General features: G+C 38.2%; 1 long non-coding RNA gene and 1 pseudogene across 1 annotated transcript in view; one reads left to right on the top strand and one right to left on the bottom strand.

Moving 5' to 3' along the window:
* The window catches only part of LOC148107581 (uncharacterized), a 70,669-nt gene that overhangs the window by 47,608 nt on the left and 3,414 nt on the right, over positions 1-19,647 (top strand). The window contains exon 2 of the long non-coding RNA XR_015722125.1: positions 7,979-8,075. This is a non-coding gene — a long non-coding RNA (uncharacterized LOC148107581). The remainder of the gene's footprint in view (positions 1-7,978; positions 8,076-19,647) is intronic.
* Positions 3,243-4,322, bottom strand: LOC123790719 (heterogeneous nuclear ribonucleoprotein H3 pseudogene; annotated as a pseudogene).

Here is a 19,647-nt window from a genome sequence, read left to right as displayed (position 1 = left end):
CCTTTCTCACAAAACAAGGAAGTCCTCAAATACACAACCTAACCTTATACCTAAAGGAGCTGGAGAAAGAACAGCAAATAAAGCATAAACCCAGTAGGAGAAGAGAAATAGTAAAGATTCGAGCAGAAAACAATGAAATAGAAACCAAAAGAACAGTAGAACAAATCAACAAAACTAAGAGCTGGTTCTTTGAAAGAAATAAGATCGATAAACCCTTGGCCAGAATTATCTAAAAGAAAAGTGAAAGGACCCAAATTAATAAGATCATGAATGAAACAGGACAGATCACAACCAACACCGAAGAAATACAAACAATTATAAGAACATATTATGAGCAACTATATGCCAACAAATTAGACAATCTGGAAGAAATGGACGCATTCCTAGAGATGTATAAACTACCAAAACTGAACCAGGAAGAAATAGACAATCTGAACAGACCAATAACCAGCAAGGAAATTGAAGCAGTAATCAAAAATCTCTCAGCAAACAAGAGCCTAGAGCTGGATGGCTTCCCAGGGGATTCTACCAAACATTTAAAGAAGAAATAATACCTATCCTTTGGAAGCTGTTTCAAGAAATAGAAATGTAAGGAAAGCTTCTAAAATCTTTCTATGAGGCCAGCACTACATTGATCCCCAAACTAGACAAAGACCCCACCAAAAAGGAGAATTACAGACCAATATCCCTGATGAGCATGGATGCCAAAAATCTCACCAAAACACTAGCCAATGGGATCCAACAGTACCTGAAAAGGATTATTCACCAGGACCAAGTGGAATTTATTCCTGGGCTGCAAGGGTGGTTCAACATCTACAAATCAATCAACATGATACATCATGTTAGTAAAAGAAAGAACAAGAACCATATGATTCTCTTGATGCAGAAAAAGCATTTGCAAAATGCAGCATCCTTTCTTGATTAAAACTCTTCAAAATATAGGGATAGAGGGAACATACCTCAATATCATAAAAGCCATCTATGAAAAGCCCACAGCGAATATCATTCTCAATGGGGAAAGACTGAGAGCTTTTCCCTTAAGGTCAGGAACACGGCAGGGATGTTCACCGTCATCCCTGCTATTCAACATAGTACTAAAAGTCCTAGCCTCAACAATCAGACAGCAAAAAGAAATAAAAGGCATCCAAATTGGCAAAGAAGAAGTCAAACTCTTACTCGTTGCAGATGACTTGATATTCTGTATGGGAAATGCAAAAGACTCCACCCCAAAATTGCTAGAACTCTAACAGGAATTCAGCAAAGTGGCAGGATATTAAATGAATGCATGGAAATCAGTTGCATTTCTGTATACAAACAATGAGACAGAAGAAAAAGAAATTAAGGAGTTGATCCCATTTACAATTGCACCCCAAACCATAAGATACCTAGGAATAAATCTAACCAAAGAGGCAAAGGATGTGTACTCAGAAAACTATAGAATACTCGTGAAAGAAATGGAGGAAGACACAAAGAAATGGAAAAATATTCCATGCTCATGGATTGGAAGAACGAATATTGTGAAAATGTCTATGCTATCTAGAGCAATCTACACATTCAGTACAACCCCTATCAAAATACCATCAACTTTTTTCACAGAACTGGAACAAATAATCTGAAAATTTTTATGGAACCAGAAAAGACCCCAACTAGCAAAGGAATTTTGAAAAAGAAAACTGAAGCCGGGAGCATCGTAATTCCGGACTTCAAGCTGTAGTCACAAAAGCAGACACATAGATCAATGGAACAGAATAGAGAACTCAGAAATGGACCCTCAACTCTATGGTCAACTAATCTTTGACAAAGCAGGAAAGAATATCCAATAGGAGAAAACCAGTCTTTCAACAAATGGTGTTGGGAAAATTTGACAGCCACATGCAGAAGAATGAACCTGTACCGTTTCCTTACACCATAAACAAAAATAGATTCAAAATGGATGAAAGACCTAAATATGAGACAAGAATCCATCAAAATCCTTGAGGAGAACACAGGCACAACCTTTCCGACCTCAGCCACAGCAACTTCTTGCTAGAGATGTCTCCAGAGACATGGGAAACAAAGGCAAAAATCAACTATTGGGACTTCATCAAGATAAAAAGCTTTTGCACAGCAAAGGAAATAGTTGACAAAACTGAAAGACAACGAACAGAACAGGAGATGTTATTTGCAAATGACTTATCAGATAAAGGGCTAGTATCTAAAATCTATAAAGAACTTATCAAACTCAATGCCCAAGGAACAAATAATCCAATCAAGAAATGGGCAGAAGACATGATCAGACATTTCTGCAAAGAAGAGATCCAAATGACCAATAGACACATGAAAAAGTGCTCAACATCACTCGGCATCAGAGAAACACAAAAATTACAACGAGATACCACCTCACACCAGTCAGAATGGCTAAAATTAAAGTTCAGGAAATGACAGATGTTGGTGAGGATGTGGAGAAAGGGGAACCTTCCTACACTGTTGCTGGAAATGTTCCAGCCACTCTGGAAGACAGTATGGAAGTTCCTCAGAAAGTTGAAAATAGAGCTACCTTACAACTCAGCAATTGCACTACTGGGTATTTACCCCAAAGATATAAATGTAGTGATCCAAAGGGGCACCTGCACCCTGATGTTCATAGCACTGTCCACAATGGCCAAACTATGGAAAGAGCCCAGATGTCCACTGACAGATTGAATGGATAAAGAAGAGTTGGTATATATACAGAGTAGAATATTATGCAGCCATCAAAAAAGGAAATCTTGCCATTTGCAATGACATGAATGGAACTAGAGGGTATTACGCTGAGTGAAATAAGTCAGAGAAAGACAATTATCTCACTGATACCTGGAATTTGAGAAACAATACAGAGGATAATAGGGGAAGAGAGGAAAAAATAAAACAAGATGAAACCAGAGAGGGAGACAAACCATAAGAAACTCTTAATCATAGGACACAAACTAAGGGTTGCTGGAGGGGTGGGGTGGGTGGAGGGATTGGGTAACTGGGCAAGGACCTTAAGGAGGGCATGCAATGTAATGAGCACTGGGTATTATATACAACTGATGAATCACAGTCCTGTACCTCTGAAAAAAATAATACATTATATGTTAATTGAATTTAAATAAAAAATGTTTTTAAAAATATCTACAGATAGCATTTTTTCCATCAGAATCTATTACTTTGCAAAATAATATTTTGAAAACACATTCCTTCAGTCATTATAGAGTTCCTAAAATACAAAAGAAATTAAATCTTTAAGGAATTCTAGTAGACCAGACACTTGTCATGACTTTTATGTTGGTGGTTATGCTTTGATATATCCCGTGCCATCCACCTCCACTCATGCCTCCTTGCCCATAGTAACCTCCACTGCCTCCACCACCATGGCCATAACCACCCAAGCCATCTTGAGTACCATATCCTCCACTGTAATTGTTACCTATTCCCATTCTTCCAAGGGATCCATAACCTCCCTGATTATCCATTCTTTTTCTGCCATAACCTCCCATTCCAGAACCTTCCATTCCAGAGCTGTCTCCAGGAGAATTCAAGAAAAGTTCAGTGTATCAATGTTGCATGTTATTCTTATCTTTAGACACGGTGGCTACAGCATCGTCTTGTGTCACAAATTCTATGTCTTCTGTTGCTCTGCCATCAGCTGCCATATCGGTATGAACTTGGATTGGATTTAGTGCTGAGAAGAAATTTGCAATGTCATTTTCTGCTTCATGAAAAGATGATCCGCTCATATATATAAAATGACCACTATCACTAGCTCTGCCATAGCCATGTCCTCCCATACCTCTTCCATCTCTCATTCTGTCATCAAAGCCATCATTTCTATAGCCATAATTATTATAGCCACCATAGTCATCAAAATCTCCATAACTGTGATCATATCCATGCCCTCCTGGTGGCATTCTGTTGTACATACTTCCCTGCCTAGCTCTATAGTAGCCCCCTCTTCCTCCTATTGGTCTGTCTTATGGTCCTGGTGGCTACCCCATCAATCTTCTTGGTGGATCATAAAATCTTTTGATTTCATTCCTGCTACTTCTAAAGATCTCATATACCTGTGCCCTGTTCTTTTCTTGTATTTCCCCAGTGCATTTTCTGCTGTCTTCTTTGAAGCAAATTGCAGGAAGGCCTCCTTGTGCTTCTCTCCTGGTAATCCATCCTCAGTGTTATTCCATTTGGCATGATTTTTAACCCTTGAAAGGATTGAACTATTTCCTCTTTGCTGCAACCAAATGGCAGTCCAAGTTGTACTGTCCCATCACTAGCTGATTTGGACTATTATGTATCATAACCCAATCCATCTCAGTCATGTTTGATTTAAATGCCTGTCAGGCAACAGTAGCACTGACTCCAGTGCTTGCAGAGTCTGGTAGTGAAGAGGAATAAGTGGCTCTTTTCAGGAATGGGAGGCCACATTTCTCTCAACCGTTTCCATTGGTGGCCCACATCTATCCTTTATGTAATTTCTTAAAATAGTAAAAATAAGTATGTTCATTAATATGATCCAAAGCTACAATGTTAAGCAAAAGTAGCCTAAAGATTAAGGGCCTAATGGATATTAATTAGTTCAATTTAATATTAGTCTAAGGCTTTAAGTTACCTTGGATATGATCTACTATAAAATGTAAATTCTATAAAACATAATTATGATTGAAATAAGATATCTGTAAGATCAATTATTCAATTGAACACAGTTTTATGTTTTTCCTTGATTTTAATAATATGCAGGAGTACTATTAACTTTATTTAATCAGTAAACCTGTGTAAGTTTAGGGAAAACAAACCCTAGTAAAATAAAATGTATGCTTGTGTTATATTTAACATGGACAAAGAAAAGATACAGCTGTTTTTATTAAGCCAAAATCCCAAGTTAGTTTTATTTACCACAAATTTACTAATATGAACTTGGATTCTTCAAATATTTTTTAGTGTCACTGCAAGTAATTTTATATAAGCTTAGCACATTAAAATCATCAGAGGTTCATTTCCTATTCTGAGAATTTTAGGAATATTGAATTTATATAGGACAGATTTATCTCTTTAAATTAATATCAACAGAACTTTAAGAGACCAAAGACAGGAAGACATTTCATACTGAATGAGAGGTAAAGACCTTTCTATTTGATAGAAATGGAAGAAACTATATCTTCAGATCTATGACTTTGGCAAAGGTCAAGAGTAAACAGAAATATAAAAATTTACTCATAAATATCACAGAAGTATTCTCCTTCCCAGTGCATATGAAATTTTTAATTGATTTGAACATAAAAATAAGATTTTAATAAAAGTCCAACAAACCAGATGCCCTGTCATCTTTCACCTAATAGCAAATAGATCTCTGTCATCCATTTACAGAGATCATCATGTTATCAAACTCTAAAACCAAATTACTTATCAGTGTTCTTACTAATGGGAAATAAGTAGTAAGTGAAGCACCACCACCACCACAAAAGTATAAAATTAGTAAATAGGGGAAAAGCTAGAGAAACAGGGAGCCCATAAATTTTAAGTTCTATTCTTGACTGGAATTCACCCCTGGGAGCCAGGAAAAGACATGCCTGGGCTTTAGCTGAGTAGGAGGTCACTTCTCTGGCAACTTCGTTTATCTAGCTCTGTTAGATGACTCCATCTCAGTAGAGGACCTTCAAAACTGGTAAAAAATAAAATTTTATGGAAGGAAATATTCCCATACAAATATAAAATCAATACATATCAAAGATATACTTAATTCATTAATTAATGAGGGAACAGTAAGATATTACTACTGACTTGAAGGAGAATTCAAACAACACACGCATACAGATGATCAGACATGTTGAAGTGAATTTACAAATAGATACAGGTTAATATCCATAGGGCAATGTGTTGTATTATTTGGACAAATTTCATTTGCATTAGAATAAGTTCTAAACAATATACAAAGTTGTAAACTACCTCAAATACAGTGAAAAGCACAGGCCCCTATCGAATCAGATAACCCAAGAAGGTACATTAGATTGAGTACCTAATAGTCTTTTTTCTTGTCTATTTCAGTTTTTCTGTAGAAAACAATCCAGGCAGCAGCCCTTTCCAGCTCTTGTCCTCTTGGCTAGTTTAGACCCAAGGTTAGCCAGCCCCTGATCTTTCAACCGCCTATCTAGAGCCTTCTAGGTTCTTGGAGCAAGGTTAGGGGAAAAGGGTTTGTCTGCACCTATCTTTGCTTCGCTAGCTGGATGAGGCCTTTCCTTGCTGCTTCACTTTCCTCCATCCATCTTGTAATCACTTTGGAGCCAAAATGCACAATGTGGTGGTGGAGTTCTGTGATAGAAGGTTTAACTTGGCAAAGGGATACTTATTGGAATAGTTACCCAGAGTGTCTTAGGAAGCTCTGATTCCCTGAGCCTGATCACCAGGATTTTCCCAGAGGGGCATTCCAAGAAGTATCTGCCTACACAGCCACAAGCTCGGACCCAGGAAGGTCTCCACTACCTTGGCTGAGGCCAAGTTCTATCCCCTATCCACAGAGTAGCATTCCCACTGTTGGATAGGTGGAATCATCATTTGTCAGGTGATAAAAGACTGAATTCTAGGGGCGCCTGGGTGGCACAGCGGTTAAGCGTCTGCCTTCGGCTCAGGGTGTGATCCTGGCGTTGTGGAATCGAGCCCCACATCAGGCTCCTCCGCTATGAGCCTGCTTCTTCCTCTCCCACTCCCCCTGCTTGTGTTCCCTCTCTCGCTGGCTGTCTCTATCTCTGTCGAATAAATAAATAAATAAAATCTTTAAAAAAAAAGACTGAATTCTATTTGAGAGGCTGTTTAAGGAGTACAAACGGGTAATGTGTGAAAGGATAATTATTCAAAAGTAAAATGATGGAGGTTTGACGGTTACTCACAATTGGAAAATGTAAGAAAACAAACATTTATTGTGCTTCTTCATTTGGCATGTTGCCTCATTTAATTATACATATTATTTGTGTCTGTCAGCAGTTTTGCTGGGCCTCACTATATGTTTTACTAAACTCAGTCACCAAAAGGAATTGTCTGGAGTTTATGTGTCATTTTATTAACCACAGAAAATTTTAAAGTTCTTTTAAGGTCATTTGGTTATAAGATAGAATGAGTCTTGGCACTCTTTATAGATAAGACTTCTATCTTTTCATCTCTAAATTTACTGGAGGGTTGTAGTTCAAAGAAAAATGTTCAAATGCTACTGTGATATTAATCACAACAAAGTCCTCTTTACTTTGACTTTTGGCACAATACCATATACTTTGTTAAATATCAGAATTTAGACTGATCTTTAGAACACTGTTACAAAGAGGAAATAACATCCTTGAAGCTTAGAACATTTGCAAATGCATAAAACAACTGCTCTATTTAGCTATGCATTTTGTTAGCACTTTTCATAGTAATAACCTTACTTTTGATAAAGACTGTTCATTAGTATTCTTCCCAGAAACAATTGATACATGTTTCTTGACTTTACCATGCTTAGAACAAAACTTATAAGAGGATAAATCTTGAAACTTCACATTTGTTTCAGAGCAGACTCTATGCTTATCAAACATGGTGGGATGTGGTTATGAAACAGTAGAAACATTCCTGCTCTCTTAGGTCTACTTGTCTTCTGAGTTTGTCTTACTGATTTGTGTCATTTGTTGAAGAGTAGAACCTATTCTTCAGAATTAACTTGGGTTAGCTGTTGCTGTTCTCAGAAGCAGAGTGCCAATGAAAGATAATATATATCCTTCTTTAAATCTCCTTCATTTTCTTATTTGTTACATTAATGAAGTTATATCAGATTATGCATTTGCTTCTGAATTTTCATTACCCTTTTAGTGTCTTTATCATCCACCATTTCCATTGGAAGGCAGCTGAAAAATATCCCAATGTCTCACCAGTAAGATTTTATTTTTAACATATAAAAAGTGACAAAGTGCAAAGTGACAACTGTGACTTTTGCCCATCTCTAATACTTAACTTTTTTTGTCAGGAAGTGAATTGATGCTGGCTTCTCTTTGTCTTATTCCAAGTTGGGGCATGAGATTTTCCCTGCGTTAGAAGGTTGTTGAGCCATGAAGCCTGGGAAGGTAAGATGCCAGCATGAATACTGTCCATTTAGAACTGTGGTTTAGTTGAGTGTCCGGTGATTTAAGAGCTTAAGTCTTTCCATCTTTTCCTGGTTTATAATCTCCCTATTTGTTCACATGCTTCCTTCATTCATTGTGCTTTAACTTGTTTCAGTCGATATAGTGTTTCAATTTTCAATGATTTACTTAAGCTAAAAAATTATAGCTTTTCACAATAAAACTATAATAATACTCTACAAAATAAAAAATGTGAATTATTCTTTGTGCAATGTTTTATCCATTTATATTCAGAAATAATCTGTAGTCCATTTCAGCATATGAATTATCTGGTTAAAGTCAATCTTGAAAGAATTTAGTAGATTTTGCTTTTAACTAAACTTAGATTATACTTCCAAATTTGTAGTAATTATTGGTTTTTTATGATGCTAATAGTCATATAAATATGACATAAAACACAAAATTTTTGCAGGATTGAATATTAGCTAAGTATTTGTAGGTAGTATTAAGAATCTAGTAAATGCTTAGTGAAGTCACATTTATGGGTTGTAAACATTACCTTTATAAAGTCACTAATTTCAGTTTCACTTGTATAGTGTGTTTCACCATTCAGAGTACTTTTAGACGTTGTTTGATTCTGATAATAACCCTATGAAATAGCTAGACCAGGCATTGTTATTTTGATTTTACAGAGTCTTAGAGAGTTTAAGTGACTTGCCCAAGGTCACACAGCCAACAAGCACAAGTGTGGGGTCAAGAAATCAGTTTTTTCTAGTTCACAATTGAATACTCTTCCTTCTTTCCTTCCTTCCTTCCTTCCTTCCTCTCTTTCTTTCTTTCTTTCTTTCTTTCTTTCTTTCTTTCTTTAAGATTTTATTTATTTGTTTGGCAGAGAGACAGAGAGAGCACAAGCAGGGGGGGAAGCAGGCAGAGGGAGAGAAAGAAGCAGGCTTCCTGCTGAGCAAGGAGCCTGACACGGGGCTCAATCCCAGGACCTCGGGATCCCGACCTGAGCTGAAGACAGTTGCTTAACTGACTGAGCCACCTATGTGTCCCTAAATACTCTTTCTTGAAGCTGAATGCACTATATTTGTTTACATGATTAGAAACTTGGTTCTTTTATCATGGTAAAGGTCTCAAATGTGTAACAACTTACCTTAAATGCTGTGGAATCTAATTTATTTATTTCGTGTCCAATGTACTAAACATAGCCTCTGTGGTTAGGGATGGATTATTGGTGGTACTCAGCCAGTAAAACAATACATATGGCTTGGATTCTGACTTTGGGACTTTCTCACCTAGGTGAGCATTTGTATCTATTCCAGCATTTGTCTTTCAATTCCAGGAGAATGTACGTGATCCCTAGTGCTTGGTGTTCACCTCATCAGGTGTCACAACTCTTTGCTACTTGGTGGTCTGTGCAGAAGTGAGGTCCAGAAATAATTTAGCAAAACAGTTGCATAAAGATTGAGGGCTATTTAGTTATGTGTAAAATGCTGGTGCAACACCTTACCTTTCAATTTGCTTCAACTAGTAATACCAGTTGCCTGTCTGGTCTTCTTAATTCTATTTATCCATGAAATCATTGATTAACTGTGTTTGCCTGAAATTTGTTATTTATGTTGTAACTGAGGTTGTAACATTTTCATAAATGAACTCAAGCTTTAAAAGTGAAATCCAGAGGTGCCTGGCTGGCTCAGGTGGAAGAGCATGCGACTCTTGATCTTTGGGCTCTGAGTTTGAGCCTCATGTTGGGTGTAGAGATTACTTTAAAATATTTTTTTAAATCTTTAAAAAAGTGGAATCATTGGTGGGCTGTTTACTTTTTTGCATGATAAATACCTAAAAATTTTAAATTAATTTTTAATTCAACCATTCCTATTTCTTCAACATAATATTTAAATTTCTTTTTGCTTTTCTCTAAATTCTGATTTAACTAGTTAAAAAATAAGATTTGTTTTTCCTTGACATTGCTTTATTTAAAGATAGCATCATATTTTTATTTTACCACAAGAATATGTATTTCCTTTGCCCTGCTGTAAGATAACAGAATGACATTCTAGTGTTGGTTTCTTTTATACTCCTTTTTTTGTTTGCTTACAAGCTGATCTGGCTACTAAGTTTGTATTTATACCATTCCCTTGACTCCTTCCAACTCAAAGTATTTATTGTCCAGTAAAACATTTATAGTTAGTTCCATCTGCTAGTTTGCATCTTCTTCCTTGAAGTTCAATTTTACCTAAACTTGAACAGCTTTAAGAAATTTAAGTAAATCCCTGGTTTCTGATGCAAGGTTCGATGATTCATTAGTTGCGTATAACACCCAGTGCACCATGCAATGTGTGCCCTCCTTACTACCCATCACCAGTCTATCCCACCAGGGATGTACTGTATAGTAACTAACATAATGTAATAAAAAAACATTAAAAAAAAAGAAACTTAAGTAATGAGTTGATAGGTTTTTTAAAAGAAATCCTCCTTATGAAGAAGAATTATGCTGTTTCATTTCTGGATTTATTTCTTTAGGGTTCTAGTTATCTTTTCTAGAGTAGAGACAACCCCATGTTAACATTATTTTAAAACTTGAGTTATTTTAAAACTATGACAGCAAATTTCTTTCAATGGCTAAATCTTTTCCTTAAAAACATTCAGAAGCCAGCAATAATTATTATTTATTGAATTCTAATTTTAAAAATAAAGAAGCTAGGGGAGTTTTTCTCTCTTTATTTTGGTCATTTTAGAGATACTTTAGCAAACTAAATATAGAACCTGTTTTATATTTTTGTTGTTTTACTGTGTAGAATGCCCCTTTCCTTTGGTTATTTTGTGATGACATATGTATCAGTTTTTATGGCAGTTTCTTTTTTTTTTTAATTTCAATGTTTTTTTATTATATTATGTTAGTCACCATACAGTACATCCCTGGTTTGTGATGTAAAGTTTGATGATTCATTAGTTGCATATAACACCCAGTGAACCAGGCAATACGTGCCCTCCTTACTAGCCATCACCAGTCTACCCCGTTCCCCCACCCCTCCCCCCTGAAGCCCTCAGATTGTTTCTCAGAGTCCATAGTCTCTCATGTTTCATTCCCCCTTCTGATTACCCCCCTTTCTTTATCCCTTTCTTCTCCTCCCGATCTTCCTAGTTCTTATGTTCCATAGATGAGAGAAATCATATGATAAATGTCTTTCTCTGCTTGACTTATTTCACTTAGCATTATCTCCTCCAGTGCCGTCCATGTTGCAGCAAATGTTGAGAACTCATTCTTTCTGATAGCCAAGTAATATTCCATTGTATATATGGACAACAACTTCTTAATCCAGTCATCTGTTGAAGGGCATCTCGGTTCCTTCCACGATTTGGCCACTGTGGACATTGCTGCTATGAACATTGGGGTGCATATGGCCCTTCTCCTCACTACGTCTGTATCTTTGGGGTAAATATCCAGTAGTGCAATGGCTGGGTCATAGGGTAGCTCAATTTTTAACTTTGTAAGGGACCTCCACACTGTTTTCCAGAGTGGCTCTACCAACTTGCATTCCCACCAACAATGTAGGAGGGATCCCCTTTCTCCACATCCTCTCCAGCAATTGTTGTTTCTTGCCTTGTCAATTTTTGCCATTCTAACTGGCGTAATGTGGTATCTTAGTGTGGTTTTGATTTGAATTTCCCTGATGGCTAATGATTTTGAACATTTTTTTCATATGTCTGTTAGCCATTTGTATGTCATCATTGGAAAAGTGTCTGTTCATATCTTCTGCCCATTTCATGATTTATTTGTTTCTCGCATATTGAGTTTGAGAAGTTCTCTGTAGATCTTGGATACCAGTCTTTTATCTGTAGTATCATTTGCAAATATCTTCTCAAACTCTGTGGGCTGCCTCTTAGTTTTTCTGACTGTTTCCTTGGCTGTGGAGAAGATTTTTATCTTGATGAAGTCCCACAAGTTCATTGTGTCTTTTGTTTCTCTTCCCTTTGGAGATGTGTCATGAAAGGGGTTGCTGTGGCCGATGTCGTAGAGGGTGCTGCCTAAGTTCTCCTCTAGGATTTTGATGGATTCCTGTCTCACATCGAGGTCTTTCATCCATTTGGAGTTTGTCTTTGTGTATGGTGTGAGAGAGTGGTCAAGTTTCATTCTTTTGCATGTAGCTGTCCAATTTTCCCAGCACCATTTATTGAAGAGACTGTCTTTTTTCCACCGGATGTTTTCTCCTGCTTTATCAAAGATTAGTTGCCCAAAGAGCCAAGGGTCCATTTCTGGGTTCTCTATTCTGTTCCATTGGTCTAGGTGTCTGTTTTTGTGCCAGTACCATGCTGTCTTTGTGATCACAGCTTTGTAGTACAGCTCGAAATCCGGCAATGTGATGGCCCCAGCTTTGTTTTTCCTTTTCAACAGTTCCTTGGAGATTCGGGGCCTTTTCTGGTTCCATACAAATTTAAGGACTATTTGTTCCAGTTCTTTGAAAACTGTCCTCGGTATTTTGATTGGGATAGCATTGAAAGTGTAGATTGCTCTGGGTAGCATGGACATTTTAACTATGTTAATTCTTCCGATCCATGAGCATGGAATATTTTTCCATCTTTTTGTGTCTTCCTCAATGTCTTTCAAGAGTGATTTATAGTTTCTAGAATATAGATCCTTTACTGCTCGGGATAAGCTAATTCCAAGGTAACGTATGGTTTTTGGTGCTATTGTAAATGGGATGGATTCCCTAATTTCTCTTTATTCAGTCTCATTGTTCGTGTATAGAAATGCAACTGATTTCTGAGCATTGATTTTGTATCCCGCCACATTACTGAATTGCTCTAAAACTTCTAGTAGTTTGGGGGTGGAGTCTTTTGGGTTTTCTATAAAGAGTATCATGTCATCTGCGAAGAGAGACAGTTTGACTTCTTCTTTGCCAATTTGGATACCTTTTATCCCTTTTTGTTGTCTGATTGCTGTTGCAAGGACTTCTAGTACTATGTTGATAATAGTGGCAAGAATGGGCATCCTTGTCATATTCCTGATCTTAAGGGAAAGGCTTCCAACTTTTCCCCATTGAGAATGATATTTCCTGTAGGCTTTTCATAGATGGCTTTTATGAGATTGAGGAATGTACCCTCTATCCCTACACTCTGAAGGGTTTTACTCAGGAAAGGATGCTGTATTTTGTCAAATGCTTTTTCTGCATCAGTTGAGAGGATCATATGGTTCCTGAGTCTTTTCTTGTTGATATGATGTATCACGCTGTTCAATTTGCAAATGTTGAACCATGCTTGCATCCCAGGGATGAATCCCACTTGGTCATGATGGATAATCCTTTTAATGTACTGTTGGATTCTATCAGCCAGGATCTTGTTGAGGATTTTGGCGTCCATATTCATTAGGGAAATCGGACTGTAATTCTCCTTTTTGATGGGGTCTTTGCCTGGTTTGGGGATCAAGGTAATATTGGCCTCATAGAATGAGTTTGGTAGCTTTCCTTCTGTTTCTATTTTTTGAAATAGCTTTAGGAGAATAGGTATTATTTCTTCTTTGAATGTTTGGTAGAATTCCCCAGAAAAACTGTCTGGGCCTGGAGTTTTGTTATTTGGAAGGTTGTTTATCACTGACTCAATCTCTTCATAATTAATTGGCCTGTTTAAAAAAATCAATTTCTTCCTGTTTCAGTCTTGGTAGTTTATAGGTTTCCAGGAAGGCCTCCATCTCTTCCAGATTGCTTAATTTAGTGGCATATAGCTGTTGATAAAAGTTTCAAATAATCCTTCCAATTTCGTTGGTGTTGGTTGTGACCTCTTCTTTTTCATTCATAATTTTATTAATTTCAGTCCTTTCTCTATTCTTTTGGATAAGTCTTGCCAGCGGTTTGTCAATTTTATTGATTCTCTCAAGGAACCAGCTTCTAGTTTTGTTGATCTTCTCTACTGTACTTCTGGTTTCTAATTCATTGATTTCTGTTCTAATCTTGGTCAACTGCTTCCTCGTGCGTGGATTAGGCCTGTCCCTCTGTTGCTGTTCTAGCTTCTTGAGGTGAGAATATAAAAACTGCATTTTAGATTTTTCTATTCTTTTGAATGAGGCTTGGATGGCTATATATTTCCTCCTTAGGACTGCCTTTGCAGTATCCCATAGGTTTTGGACCGTTGTGTTTTCATTCTCGTTGGTCTCCATAAATTGTTTAAATTGATTTTTCATTTCCTGGTTTATCGACTCATTCTTGAGCAGAATGGTTTATAGTCTCCAAGTGTTTGAGTTTCTTCCAAATTTTTCCTTGTGGTTGAGTTCCAATTTCAGAGCGTTGTGGTCTGAGAATATGCAGGGGATAATTTCAGTCTTTTGGTATTGGTTGAGACCTGTTTTGTGTCCCAGGGCATGGTCTATTCTTGAGAATGTTCCATGGGCATTAGAATAGAATGAGTATTCTTTGGTTCTGGGGTGTAGTGTTCTATATATATCTATGAGGTCCAACTCATCAAGTATGGCATTCAAAGCTCTTGTTTCTTTGTCGATTTTTTGCATGGGTGTTCTGTCTATTTCTGATAGTGGAGTGTTGAGTTCCCCTACTATTAACGTATATTTATCTATATGTCTCTTTATTCTGGTTAAGAGTTGTCTTGTGTATCTTGCTGCTCCCCTGTTGGGGGCATAGATATTTATAATTGTCATATCCACTTGTTGGACACATCCTTTAAGAATAATATAGTGCCCTTCTGTGTCTCTAATTATAGCCTTTATTTTAAAATCCAATCTGTCTGATATGAGAATTGTTACCCCAGCTTTCTTTTGAGGTCCATTGGCATGAACGATGGTATTCCATCCCTTTACTTTCAGTCTGAATGTATCTCTAGGTTCAAAATGAGTCTCTTGTAGACAGCAAATGGATGGGTCATGTCTTTTTATCCAATCTGCAACCTTGTGGCATTAATGGGAGCATTTAGGCCATTTACATTGAGACTGATTATTGAGAGATATGATTTTAATGATGCCATGTTGCCAGTAAAGTCTTTGTTTCTATCGATTGTAACTTTCTGTTCTGTATCACTCTTGGAGCCTTTTTAGTTTTATAGAACCCCCCTTAATATCTCCTGTAGGGCTGGTTTTGTGGTTACGAAATTGGTCAATGACTGGTGATTCTAGAAGGTCTTTATCTCTCCATCAATTCTGAATGACAACCTTGCTGGATAAAGGATCCTTGGCTGCATGTTTTTCTCTGAAAGAGCTTTAAAAATGCCCCCCAACCCTTTCTCTCATTCCAGGTCTGTGTAGACAGGTCTGACGTAATTCTGATAACTTTGCCTTGGTATGTGAGAAATTTCTTTGCCCTGACCGCTTTCAATACTGTATCCTTGGATCTAATATTTGCAAATTGCACTATGATGTGACGTGGCATAGGTTTGCCGTGGTTGAGCTTGGGAGGGGTCCTCTCTGCCTCTTGGATATGAATGTTTGTTTCCCTTGCTAGATTAGGGACGTTTTCAGCTACAATTTGTTCAAATATCTCTTCTAGACCTCTGTTTTTCTCCACCTCCTTGGGGACGCCGATGATTCTACATTGGAACGTTTCATTGAGTCATTAATCTCCCATAACCTACATTCCTAAGCATGGATTTTTTAAGTCCAGATTCTATTTTAGCTTTTTTTTCTACTAACCCATCCTCCAATTCGCTTATACGTTCTTCTGCCTCATTCACCCCGGCCGTCAGAGCCTCTAGTTTTGACTGCATTTGGCTCATAGAATTTTTAATTTCTGCCAAATTCGCTCTCATTTCCGCCCTTAGAGATTCTATATTCTCATTAACATTTTCGTTAATACTTTTTTCAAGTCTACACATCATCTTGACCATTGTTACTCTGAATTCCATTTCTGATAATTTGGTTATATCCATATCCATTAGTTCTGTGGCAGACGTCACAGACTCATTGTCTTGTCTTTGCTGGGGGGTATTTTTCCTTCTCGTCATTCTGATGAGGAGAGGTTGTGGGGTTGTAGAGCCCAAATTATTGACCTGGTACCAGGCCGTGTGCCCTTGTTTTATAGGGATCTTAGGAATGTAGGCTTCTTGATTTTTCAGCCTGCCTTCTGGGGGAGGGGCCTGCCACACTGATACTCAGGCAAACCTGTTTGGGTAGAGACTCCATGTCCCCTGCAAGGGGGGATGGTGAAGGGCACAATGTGAGCCGGTATTTCCAGGCTTTTATTCTCTGGCGGCTTTCCCTGGTGGTTTGCTGTGCGTCTTCCAATAGAGCAGTAGTGGCTGAATCTCATCCTCTGTCTCAGAACAGAGGGATCATGGATCATTCTCCATTGATATTCTGGCCACTTTAACTCTGTTACTGTTGGTGCTGCTCAACCCTGCAGCGTCCCGGGATGTGTGCCCGAACTCAGCGTCCCACCCCTCACTTCCAGGGTGGCTCATCTGTGTGCTTTGTGTTTCTAACATGGCTGGCCGCTAGCTGCCAGGCACCCCTGTGTGCTCCGAAGCTCCGGCCCTCAGTCTGGTGGGGCGTGTTCCCTGGCTCACGGTCTCAGTCTGCTCTCCTGTGGGTGCCAGTCCGTGAGTCCGCCTGCTACCCATGCAGGTAGCTACCACTTCCCAACGCCCGAACATGGCGGTTCCCTCCCCCTTCCATTTATCTTCCGATATCTGTGTGCAGTTTCATGGTTCCCCGCTTCGTACCTCAATACTCATCGCTGGAGATGTTCATTTGTAGAGATCCAGATGTATCTTCCTGCGTCTCAGGCTGATTCTGTGGATGTTCAGGCTGGTCTGGTACCTATCCTACTCCACTCAGGGGACCGGCTGAAAAAGGGGTCCCCTACTCCTCTGCCATCTTAACTCCTCCTAAAAATCTGGGCATGGCCGTTTTTGCTCTGATCCTCTGAAGAGGTTTGGAAAACCTCCAGAAAACAAAAGCCACACTGAGGACCAGTTTGCACTGATCCCATCCCCAACAGGGGGCAGGATAACACCGCCCAGGCAGGGATACCTGAGAAAGAGCATGGCAGGACCCTCTCCCAGAAGACAGACTGGAAGAACAAGTGGACGACAAGCCTATGGGGCCTACAAGACTGTAAAATTCCAATGACAGGGGAAAATGGTATCTTTAGCTCTAGGTGTTGCCTCATGACTCATTTATTTTTCAGATAAAATTCTCCTTTTTTCCCTTTTCTTATGCTTTTTCTCTTTTTTCTTTTTACCTTCTTCCCATTTCAACTACATACGTATTATATCAGCTTCTTTTTCGTAGTCATTTTTTAACTTATTTTTTTTTCACATCTACATGTTATAGATATCTGCTTCATTTTCTTTTCATCTGTTGGGATGTAGAGTCTTCTAACACACAGACCAAAATTCACCCAGGATTACCCTGCTTTGTCCACACTGCAATAGTATAGTCTCTCTTCCCCTCCCCCCCTTTTAAAAATGTTTTTATTTCATTCTTGTGCTTCAGTTTGGCTTTGTTTGTTTTTCTGAGGTGACTGCCAAGCACTCCAAATTTTTCTGGAATGTATCTTGCTTGGGTCATGGTTGATATTTTGGACTCTTTTCATTCACCCGACCAACGTTCTCTGGCCAGAATGACAAAAGGGAGGAACTCACCAAAAAAAAAAAAAAAAAGAAAGAAAGAAAAGAAAAGAAAGAGCCAGAGGCAGTGTTCTGTGCCACAGAGCTAATCAATATGGACATAAGTAATTTGTCAGAGATAGAATTCAGGATAGCAATCATAAAGTTAATAGCTAGGCTTGAAAAAGCATGAGTGACATCATAGAATCTCTAAGGGTGGAAATGACATCTGATCAGGCTGAACTTAAAAATGCTATTAATGAGATACACTCTAAACTAGATACTCTAACAGCTTTGGTCAATGAGGTGGAATACAGAATACGTGAACTAGAAGACAGGCTGATGGAAAGGAAGGAAATCGAAGAAAAGAGAGAAAAGCAACTCCTGACACATGCAGAGAGACACGTGAAGAGAATTTAATGATACATTGAAAATGGGGGAGAGAGAGAGAGAGAGAGAGAGAGCTAGAAAGTATATTTGAGCAAATCATGGGTGAGAGCTTCCCTAATCTGGGAAAGGAAACAAGCATTCACGTCCAAGAGGCACAGAGGACCCCTCCCCAAATCAGTAAAAATAGATCCACACCCCAACATATAATAGCGAAGCTTGCAAATCTTAGAGCCAAACAAGCTGTCCTGAGAGCAGATGGGGGAAGAGATTTCTTACATACGGAAGGAGGAACTTCAGAATAACATCAGACATATCCAAAGAAACCTGGCAGGCTAGAAAAGGCTGGGAAGATATATTCAAGGTACTAAATGAGAACATGCAACCAAGAATACTTCATTCAGCAAGACTGTTGTTCAGAATGGAAGTAGAGATAAAAAGTTTCCAGGACAGACAGAAACTCAAAAAAATATGTGACCACCAAGCCAGCTCTATAAGAAATACTAAGAGGGATACTGTAAGTGAAGAGAAACCCCAAGAGTGATATAGGCCAGAAAGTAACAGAGACAAGCTACAGAAATAGCAACTGTAAAGGTAATACAATGGCACTAAATTCATATCTTTCAATAGTTACTCTTAATGTAAATGGGGTGAATACTCCCATCAAAAGATACAGGGTATCGGATTGGATAAAATAGCAGGGACCATCCATATGCTATCTACGAGACTCATTTTGAACCTAAAGATTCATTCAGACTGAAAATGAGGAGGTGGAGAGCCATTTTTCATGCCAACAGACCTCAAAAGAAAGCTGGGGTAGCAATTCTCATATCAGACAAATTAGATTTTAAGCTGAAGACTGTAAGAAGAGATATAGAGGGACACTATATCATTCTTAAAAGGTCTATCCACCAAGAAGATCTAATAGTGTAAAATGTCTATGCCCCCAACATGGGAGCAGCCAACTACATAAGCCAACTGTTAAACAAAATGAAGAGACATATTGATAATAACACGTTAGTAGTAGGAAACCTCAACACTCCACTCTCAGCAATAGACAGATCATCTAAGAAGATCAACAAAGAAACAACAGTTTTGAATGACACACTAGACCAGATGGACCTCACAGATATATACAGAATATTCCACCCTAAAACAACAGATTACGCATTCTTCTCGAATGCATGTAGAACTTTCTCCAGAATAGACCACATGCTGGGTCACAAATCAGATCTCAAACAATACCAAAAGATTGAGATTATTTCCTCATATTCTCAGACCACAATGCTTTGAAACTGGGACCCAATCAGAAGAAAAAATTTTGAAGAAATTCAAACACTTGGAAGCTAAATACCATCGTGCTTAAGAATGTTTGGCTCAACCATGAAATCGAAGAAGAACTTAAACAATTTATGGAAACCAATGAGAATGAAAACACAGTGGTCCAAAACCTATGGCATACTGCAAAGGCAGTCCTAAGGAAGAAATACATAGCCATCCAAGCCTCACTCAAAAAAAATAGAAAAATCTAGAATACAGACTCTATATTTACACCTTAAAGAATTAGAGAGGGCACAACAAAGAAGGCCGAAGCCATGCACGAGAAAGGAAATAATTAAGATTAGAGCAGAAATCA

The sequence above is a fragment of the Ursus americanus genome, chromosome 28 (assembly GCF_024610735.1).
Source record: "Ursus americanus isolate L20-20 chromosome 28, mUrsAme1.1.p, whole genome shotgun sequence".
Lineage (NCBI taxonomy): Eukaryota > Metazoa > Chordata > Mammalia > Carnivora > Ursidae > Ursus > Ursus americanus.
Note: the sequence above shows the minus strand (reverse complement) of the source record. Positions and strands in the feature narration are given on the sequence as shown.